Source organism: Neofelis nebulosa, chromosome 12, assembly GCF_028018385.1.
Source record: "Neofelis nebulosa isolate mNeoNeb1 chromosome 12, mNeoNeb1.pri, whole genome shotgun sequence".
In the NCBI taxonomy this organism is placed as follows: Eukaryota; Metazoa; Chordata; class Mammalia; order Carnivora; family Felidae; genus Neofelis; species Neofelis nebulosa.
In genome coordinates, this window is record NC_080793.1 from 86,915,395 (window position 1) to 86,925,790 (window position 10,396).

At 43.8% G+C, this 10,396-nt stretch overlaps 1 protein-coding gene across 1 annotated transcript in view; it reads right to left on the bottom strand.

Annotated features, from left to right (window-relative positions):
- Positions 1 to 5,948, bottom strand: part of PUM3 (pumilio RNA binding family member 3) — a 44,241-nt gene extending 38,293 nt beyond the window's left edge. The window contains exon 1 of the mRNA XM_058695799.1: positions 5,829 to 5,948. The gene's annotated coding sequence lies outside the window, so the exon portion shown is untranslated. The remainder of the gene's footprint in view (positions 1 to 5,828) is intronic.
- Between the last annotated feature and the right edge of the window lie 4,448 nt (positions 5,949 to 10,396).

Consider the following 10,396-nt stretch of genomic DNA (forward strand, 5'->3'; position numbering starts at 1 on the left):
CAAAACCCAAAAGGGATCACTGGATTGCTCTCACCCAGTAAGGGTCATCAATCAAGCCACATTTAGTCCTTGGATTTCATGGATGCAGGACAAATCACCTGGACAGACCATGGGTCAACAAGTCCAGGGACTACGCAGTCACAGTTTCTAAGATTTTAAAAGTGGAAATGACAAGGTACCAACACAAAAATTAAGAACATGTACACCTAGCGTGTGATGTACGTGGAGGCAACACATTAGCAATAATTCTGGGTAAAAACAGACCATGACATTTAATATGACACAAGTGTCAGTGTTTGTGTTTCTTATAACTTAGGAAGACTGTGTGATGAGAAACTGACAGGGATGCCTAGGTGGCTCAGTCAGTCAAGCGTCTGACTTCGGCTCAGGTCATGATCTCACGTTCATGAGTTCGAACCCTGCGTCGGGCTCTGTGCTGACAGCTCGGAGCCTGGAGCCTGCTTTGGATTCTGTGTCTCCCTCTCTCTCTGCCCCTCTAAGCTCATGCACTAACATTAAACAGATTTTAAATAAACATTAAAAAAAATAAACTGACAATATCATCATGTGGATTTCTTGGTTTCCATCCTAAAAAGTCCAGAACAAAAAATAGATTGCACTCAACCATATATTCAAATTTAATGAAAGAAAATCAAAGTTACCTACAAGTTCCCTATGTATACCACTGTAGCTAAAACAAAGACTAACTTCAAATGCTTAATTTGCTATTCTTTTAGAAGCAACCAGTAATTTTCTCAGTGATCTCCAAAGTAAGGTTATGTTGGGATATTCAATATTTCATTTAGAAGAAATCTAACAGGTCAATTCCAGGTCCAGAGAGCTCACTATACACAGGGCATGCAACAGATAACCCCTTGATTACCCGAGGCTCCTGAAAGCTCAGAGAATACGTCAAGGGCAAATGTCACTTGCCTATTTCTCTACCTTCCAAAGTTGTACATTTATTTCTAAAGTTCTGACATTGACGCTCTAGAGTAGATGTTAGAAATTCCTAGACAATACCAGATATTCCTAAAACAAGAATTTTCTACTCAAGAACAACTAATTTTGCAAGATTATTAACGGGTATAAGAAAAAAGAAGCGTTCAGGGGCGCTTGGGTGGCTCATTTGGCTAAGCGTCCGACTTCAGTTCAGGTCACGATCTCACTGTGGGTTTGAGCCCCATGTTGGGCTCTGTGCTGACAGCTCGGAGACCGGAGCCTGCTTCAGATTCTGTGTCTCCCTCTCGCTCTCTGCCCCTCCCCTGCTCACTTTCCCTGTCTCTGAAAAATAAATAAACGTTAAAAAAAAAAAAAAAAAAAGGGTTCAAAGATGGCATGTATTTGAGAAATAGTGAATTAAATGAAAATAATTAGGCTTTTTAAAGAAAGGCTTTTCAGATTCTTTTCATTTGCTAATTTAAGCCATCAATCACCAAACACAGGCTAAAGTAGGAAAGATTTTTCCAACCCTAATTGAGTCCCTTTTTCTTGAAACATCTCAAGGGACCAGTAAGGTTGCAAAGAACTCTCTGGAAAGTGCAGCTGACTTCAGTCTTTCCTATTATAATTCTGAAAAATGGAGGGCCCCTGAATTACTCTGTTTCCTTAGGTCATTCATTGGTTAACTGTGGGCTCATTTCAGCACTTGGCTGCTTCATCACGACGACGCTTGTATCCCTTAGTTATTCTGTGCTGCTGTTGGTCTAAAAATGCAGACATTTATATATTTTCTCTGTACATTTGTTTCCACCGTTCATTTTGAAATAGTTTTTGTTTTACACAAGAGTTTGGAAAGAGAAACCGAATGTTCTAGTCCACTCCTCCGACGTTAGCATCTTACCACAGCACTTTGTCAAAACTGAGAGAGGATCAGCACAATACTATTAACTTCGGATTCTGCCCGTCCTTCCGGACCAGGATCCACGGTAGTTAGTCATCAGGTCTCCTTAGTTTCCGCCAACCTGTGACAGTGTCTCGCTCTTCTTTCTCACGACCGAGATGCTACTCAAGAGTACTGGTCACTGTGCACAATACTCTCCTTTGGGGTTTGCCTGAGATTTGCTGGTGATCGGACTGGTGTGGATCTTTCTGAAGAGTATCACAGAGCTAAGTGCCCTTCTCATCAGGTCACAGTGGTACTGACTGGCATTATGTCTACCAATGATATTTTTAATTCTTCTGCAGGGAGAAGTGTGTCCCTTCTTCATTTACTTATTTAATCACGTATTTTACATCAAGATGGCCTCGCACGCATTTTACTCCTTGGGTTCGAACCCAATCCTATAGTTGCTTCGTTGCTCAAACTGCGCCAGCTGTGGCCAGCGGGAAATCTCAGAGGCTGCTTCGGTCTTTGCGACGTGACCCATCCGGTTGGTTTCCCACGCCCTTACCTCCTGGCACTTGTGCCAAGTTCATCCTGCAACTTCCCTGCACTGGCCCTGAAACCAGTCACTTCTCCGAGGAACCCTGGTTCCTTTTATTGAGAATGGCAGGATCTGAGCGCGAGGCGCACTTGACGTCACTGCTTCTAGGGCTTTGCACCAGACGGGGCTGGTGATACCCAGGTCCGTATACCAGCGTCTGTGGACGCAGGAGCCTGCATTTCTTTGTCTATCTGGTAAGTAAGTTCGCACTAACGTCTCCAACTCTAATCAAGCGCCACAAGGTTCATTCTGGTCTTCCCCTCTTGCCTTGTCACTTTTTTCTCTTGACAGGGAGAAACTTGCCACCAGTGATCTGCGTAGCACATGTAGTTTCAGAATGCCACACCGTATGCCCATGGGAAATGAACTTCCCAACTCCACCACAGTTTATTGACAACTTTCTTCCCCCCCCCCCCAACAGTATCCATTTACAGTACTGTTTTTCAAAATTACTTAGGTCAACTTCCCCCACCACTCCCTTCAGTGAGGTCATTTTATAGGTTTGTACAAGTTAGATTTAGTTTTCGTGGTCTGCATTCCATTTCCAGACACGACGGCTGACTTTTTTGCACCCGCAGTCAAGCTCACTCTTTGGTGGAGGGCGCTGATTCTGACAAATGCAGAGTCCTGTCTCCTCCACCAAAGTGCATTAGGGTACTGTTTTAACTCCAGAAAGTCCCCAGGGGAGCCCCTCTGCCATCGTCCCCTCCTGGCTCTCGTGGCAATCACTGATCTGTTTTCCGTCCCTCTGGTTGCACCTCTTTTCAAACAGGTCGTATAAACAAAGTCAAGCTGCATGTAGATAGCCTTTTGGGTCTTACTTCTTTCACTTGGCAGGATGCATTTGCTTGGGGAGCCTGTACCATCACATCTAATCAGCACCTTTCTTTGGCTTTCGGAACTGTCTCCTCTTTTTCCCCTTCCGCTATTCCCCATTCAGGCTCTGTATCTCTTGCTCAGCTTGGTTTTTGCTGTTGGATCCCAGCTGCTGTGATCCACTCTCTGCTGCCTGATCTACAAAGTCACCAATTTCGTACCATCTCGCTGCTCCAACAGCTTCAAAAGTTTCCTAACTGACAACACGAAATACTTCAAACCGTCATCCAAAATTTAGTCCTAACATACCCTCATCACAAACAACACACCCAAGCCAAATGTCTTCAAACTTTAAAGCCATTCTATCAAATATTAACCCTACCCACCCTTCAAATCCAGCTTAAATGACAACTTTTTTTTTTTTTTTTGGTTTATTCATTTTTGAGAGAGAGGGAGAGCGAGAGCGAGAGAGAGAGAGAGAGAGAGAGCACGCACTCGCACAAGAGAAAGAGCAAGCACGGGAGGGACAGAGAAAGGGGGAGAGAAAATCCTAAGCGCGCTCAGGGCAGTCAGTGCAGGGCCCAACACAGGTCTCAAACTCACGAACAGGGGGGTTACGACCTGAGCCAAAACTCAAGAGTTGGACGCTTAACTGAATGAGCCACCCATATGTCCTTAAATGAATTTATTATTTCTTCTCCACACGCCTACCTTCTTTCCCAAATGATTCTCATTCTTAATCCTTTCTGGCACATTTTGATGGCCTTCTTACAATTTCACACCTTGGACTTGAAACATACTGCATACCTATACACTCTGTGCTAGAAAGCTACTGCGTTGAATAAAATAGATGAAAAAGAAATTCAAAGTGGTGGAGTAGAAGCAAACAAAATTAAAACACAACATAATCGGGGCGCCTGGGTGGCTCAGTTGGTTAAGCATCCGACTTCAGCTCAGGTCATGATCTTGTGGGTTCGTGGGTTTGAGCCCCACGTCGGGCTCAGGGCTGGCAGCTCAGAGCCTGGAGCTTGCTTCGGATTCTGTGTCTCCCTCTCTCTCTGCCCCTCCCCTGCTCACACACTCTCTCTCTCAAAAATAAATAAAACATTAAAAGGCTTTAAAAAAAAAATAAATAAAACACAACATAACTGTTACAACTGAATCACATATAAAGCGTTCAAAAACCCACAGAGCTAAGAGGCCAATTTTGCCTTGTGGAATGAAACAGCAAAGATTTTCCAGGCACAGAAGGGCAAGTGACTGATCCCACCCTCTCAACAAGCTTAGCACGGAACTATGAAAGAGGTAAACCTTCAATATGCAACCTCCAAATAGTGGTATTTCTCAAGTGTCCCCCTCTCTCTCCACGTTCCTCCCTAAGTGATCTCATCCAATACCCTGGCTTTCTATGCTGAGAACTCCCAAATTACTTCCCACTCAGAACTGCTCCCTGGGTTCCAGACTTGTGTATCTAACTGCCTCCCTGACGCTTTGGTTTACGTGTCTTACAGGCACTTCAGCCTTAGTAAGTCCAAAATAAATTCTTCAACTATAACTCCACTGCAAAACACCCCCAAAGAAAAACATCCTCATCTAATCCACCCCACCCTATTTTTGCCATCTCAGCCAGCCACACATCATCTCAGGAGAACTACCCTTGACGTTTTGCTCTCCCTGGTTTGCTATGTTCAATCCTTCCATAAATTCTTTTGACACCGCTTTTAAAAATACTTCCAACTCGTCAACTTCCACCTCCACTACCACCCACCTAATGGAAAACATCAATACTTTTCAATGATATACTCAATAATAATCGAAATTGTAGACAATTCCTAAAGAGAACCTGGGTCAACCAGGTGTCTTCCTTACAAGCCTCCAATGTTTTCTGCAAATGAGAACAGAAACGGGTTTCCCCACTGTATAGAAATCGAATCTCAACCACTCATCACGGCCTTTAAAGCCTTACAGAACCGCGGCCACGCTACCCCTCTAACTTTATCTTGTATCGCTGCACTCCGAGCTCACATTGGTCCCCTTTCTCTAGCTGCCACCGCAGGGACTTAGCCCAAGTTACTGCCTCTGTTTAAAGTAGTTTTCCCTGGGCTTCCAGATTTCAGAGTTGCCTCTTACGCTTTAGGTATCAGCTTAGAGACCCCTTCAGACTCCCCTATCCTCCACCACGGCACCAAGCTCGTTTCCTTCCTAGCGCTGATAACGTTCAACTACGTTCAGCCTGTACCCTCGGCCCCCAGCGTGCACAGGGTCGAGTGGATGTTTGCCACACACGACAGAAAGGCTGACCGCCACGGGCACGGGCCGGGATCCTAGAGGGAAGGAAGCTCGGGCCAACCCAGCAGCCCTCTCAGGGCAAAGCAAGAGGAAGACAAGTCGTGAACCCGCCCCGGTCACCAGTCTCCCGTCTCCCCCGACTCTCCCAGAACAGAAAAGGCCACAGAAGACTATCCAGCGGGTGACAGGCGCGAGCACCTCTACCCTCTGGCGGCTCGGACAGACCCACCCCCTGCAGCCCGGGGAAGGGGGCGAACGAACCCCTCCAGGGGCGGCCGCCGAGGCCGCCGTACTCACCGCACACGTGGGGCCGAGGCGGGCGGGGGCCACGCTCCGCGGCGCCGCTTCCGCTTCCTCGACTTGCCCCGCCCCCAGGCCCGCCTTTTCCTTCTAGCGCAACGGAGCTGGGGTTAAAGGAGAGGCCTTAGCCAGGAAAACGGAAATTCGGCATTTCTATTGGTCCGCTTCCAGCACTTCCTCTGGAGGCGCCACGGCTGCGCCGTGCGCGGGTATTGGCCCTTGACAGGATCCGTAGGGCGATCGCGTATCGCCGGCGCCGGAAAGTGACGTCGTTAACCCTGTCGTCCCCAGGCCCGAGAAAGGAAGGCAGCTTCTCGCCCACGCGTCCGTTGAAACGGAGTCCGGGGGGCGCCTGGGTGGCGCAGTCGGTTAAGCGTCCGACTTCAGCCAGGTCACGATCTCGCGGTCCCTGAGTTCGAGCCCCGCGTCAGGCTCTGGGCTGATGGCTCGGAGCCTGGAGCCTGTTTCCGATTCTGTGTCTCCCTCTCTCTCTGCCCCTCCCCCGTTCATGCTCTGTCTCTCTCTGTCCCAAAAATAAATGAAACGGAGTCCTGGGGTGGCGACTGAGCTAATACCAAAATAATTGATTTTTTTTTTTTTTTTTTTAAGAGTGCTTTCATTTGCACCCTCTCTGGTAGTCTAGCCTGAAGGATAAAAGGGTGTTCTCGGAAGTCGGTTTGAATTTTAATCCCGGGTTTTTCGCTTTGTGGCTTTGGCAAATTACTGTATATCTCTGAATGTTTGTTACCAGCTCGATAAAATAGAGATCAATAAATCATACATAGCGTTTAGCACAGTGAATGAACCTGGTAAGCGCTCATTAAATGTCATTTTTAACGCCTCCTCGTGTCTCCAGGCTGCATTATCCCATTTTCCACTCTAGGAAATGAGACTGTAGTTAGGATATTATCCCCACTTTTCAGCTGGAGAAACTAACACCACATATTTGGTTATGATACTTGTCATTGGATTTAAGACCCTTTGAGATAATACAGGACGATCTCATCCGAAGGTCCTGACTTAAGTGATACGGCAAAGATCTTCTTTTCCCAAATAAAGTCCCTTTAACAGGTTCTGGGGTTTGGGACATAACACACCTTTTGACGACCCGGAAAGTTGAGGAATTAGGACATGATTCCAAGTGTGTCAAGCGTCAGATTTTACTGTCTTGCAAACGACACCATCTCTTGTCCCTTAAGGCATTAGGCTTAAGACCGGTAATTTTCTAGACTTCCTGAGGGCAGGACTGTCATTATTCACGCACACATCCCACTACTCAGCACATAGCTGTTTAGGAAGTACTTACTGTTTGCCCTAAGTATTATAAGTGTGTTTGCATTTCAGCTCACTCAAGTCTCATAAGAACAACTGCAGTAAGGCCTCTCCCTTCATTTTACGGAAACAAGGGGAAACACAGTAAAGTTGATTGGGTGAGCCTGACTCCAAACTCAACACGACTGCCCCTGGACTGCTTTCCCTAATCCATTGGTTCTCTAGTAAATGCTCAAAAGCAGAGATACACCCTACCACACAATACCTGGAACGGATACATTTTTCTTTGTAAGGCCACAGACAGTGGCACCACATATCCTCTCAAACACGTCCATGTAAATACCTTAAACATAGACATCAAAACCCTACTTACTATTATTCATTTGTATTTTCACTAGGGAGGAAAAATAATGATCACATACCAAAGTCCTAGATTATTACTAATAATGCTATTTATCAAGTCCTTTGTGCTACCAAAAAATGAATTGACTTGAGTCAATTTTGTTTGGAATGAGTCTAAAGCGTCTCCTGTCTTTGCAGAACAGCAACAACAACAACAAAGCTTGTCTATAACCTTGCAATGAACCAAATTAAGCCCATTAATTCTTCAAATATCTAATAATCTAAATGTCGAGCATTAAGAATATGTGTATTCCTACAAGCACAAAATGCTCTTGTTAAATGATAGAGCATGTAACTTAATCAGAACCATCAGACTTGTACACATCTTAGAGGTTTTATAGCACTGTAATTAAGATGCTTGGTACTGGAATCAGATGAATCTGGCTTAGAATCCAAGGTCCATAGGGCCATGGACAAGACAGTTAATTTGTACGGGCCTCGGTTTCTGCTTACATAAAATGAGAAAAGTAGTATTTATCTTTTGAGGTTGCTTACATGACTCAAGAAATAACTGTAAAGTTATTAGCCAGTAGTAAATGTTGAGTGATTCATACCTTGATCTAGGAGAAAGACATAGAGAGAGAGCCAAGCTGTATCCATTAGAAATGCTCTTGGGGGCAAGGAATGGAAATTTCCGCTAATAGTGGCTTAAGCGGTAATTTTCTTCACAACAAAAATTCTAAAGGTAGTCAGTTTTCTAGTTCAGTGATACAAGTGTCATCAAAGACCCAAGCTCTTTCAATTTCTGGGCTCCGCCACCCTTAGTGTGTTGACTTGTAATGTTCTCACTTGTTGCTTTTATTTATTTTCTCCCTCCACCCCCGTCCTTTGTTCACCCTCAGCCATTCTCCCCCTGAGTGCCCCCTCCCCCACTCTGGCAACCACCAATCTGTTCTCTGTTTCTATGACCTTGGATTTTTTAGATTCCACACAAAAGTGAAAGCATACCATATTTGTTTTTCTCTGACTTATTTCACTGTTGCTTTCTGAAGCCAGATGTACTCAGTTTCAGGATATATATTAGAGTTTAGGACTAGGAGAACGGGGAAAGGGATGAAATCTACTTTTCCACCCAAATAGGACTCTGTCTTTCTATCCCAGAAGGAAAAAAAACGAGCAGCATTTACCTTCTATTTCAGAGCCCGGAACTGGGTTACACGGCCACCCTCAGGACTGGAAGACCATCAAACATAATGTTAATCATGGCATTTGGATGTAATTATTTTTCCAGTACTCTAGTAAAATTAAAGGTCACCTGGCAAATATGCTTCCATCCAGCAGTAGAGATTTAATCTACAATTTAAACTAATCTGGTTTAAAACTTAAAATAACTGTAGTAAGCTAAAAATTAAAATAATTGTAGTATTCAAGGTGGTGGATCTCAATCTTGGCCACACATCAGAATCACCTGTGGAGTCAAAAAAGCAAAACAAAACAAACCAGTAATGCTGATTTAATTAGTCCGAAGTAGGACCTAGGCATTGAGGATTTTGAAAATTCCCCAGATCGGGCTACCATGTAGCTAAATTAAGAGCCACTCGTTTAAAGAATGGATTTCTAGTTGTTGATTTGATTTCCTAGTTAACTGAGGATTAAACCCTTTAATCTTCTGGTCCTTCCTTTTGCATCACCAGAATTAAAGAATTAAATGTATAATACATTTGTTTCTGGAAGTAGAATGTCTTGGGCATAACTGTATCCTCCTTGCTGCTTGAGGTCGCCATTAGTTATTTAATATTATTATATGTTGAGAATGCCTTAAATTTGAAATATCTACTGTTAAATGTATTCTGAAAGATGTTTGCTTTTTTTTTTCAATTCCTCATGATTTTGTGCAATTTTTCTCTTTTTCATAAAAATAAAGTGTTAGGTGTTAGCTCCCACACATCTCCCCTTTCCTAAAATCAGTTCTTTAGAGTTCTAATTAATGGATTTTTAACTAATTGGTGTTGTTTCTCTGCTTCCCAAATGTGTAAGCAGGGATAAAGGGCATGTTATTGATATAAAGCATAAGTGAGATTTTGGCAAAGATCGAGTTTTATTTTCAGGGCCTATTAGAATCACAAATCCATGGAAACGGAACAGTTGCCAACACATTTTCCTTTAGTAAAAAAACACTGCTTCTGAGTAGAGTGGATTATGTTTTTCAATACCATAGATTTGCTTAAAAGTACACTAATATAGTCCAAACATTAATCGTGCACTCCTAATGTCCTGGTTGCTATCTTAGAAGCACAAAACCGATTTTGTCCTAATTTACTTTCTTTGGTTACACGCTTAAGGGCAGCACGAAAATGACATGACCAAAATAAAAGTTTATCTGACTGTAGTATAAAGTATCACTTTTAATGAAAGATCCTGTCAGCAGGTGATGGAGACATAAAAACCAAAACTAATTAATATCACATAAAGCCCACGAGTTACCATTTATATGTAGAACACTTCCAATGCACTATGGTTTTATAAACCAAAACTCCTCAAGTGATGGGGACCAGTTTCAGGTTTTAGCTAGAATGAGAACACTTCACACGTTTTTAAGTTTTTGTTTAACTTTTGTTTAAATTTTCTTTATAGGCTCAATAAGAGGTGTTCCCTTTGGAAAGCAGTAACCGGTTTTAACGTCCGATTTCCTGGATTTGTGAGCAATAAAGACTTGATAACCAAGCATATTAGTAATTCTACATTTTCCCATTATTCTCATTTAACTTTTAATGGGGCGCCTGGGTGGCTCAGTCGGTTAAGCGTCCGACTTTGGTTCAGGTCATGATCTCGCGGTCCGTGAGTTCAAGCCCCGCGTCGGGCTCTGTGCTGACAGCTCAGAGCCTGGAGCCTGTTTTCGATTCTGTGTCTCCCTCTCTCTCTGACCCTCCCCCGTTCATGCTCTGTCTCTC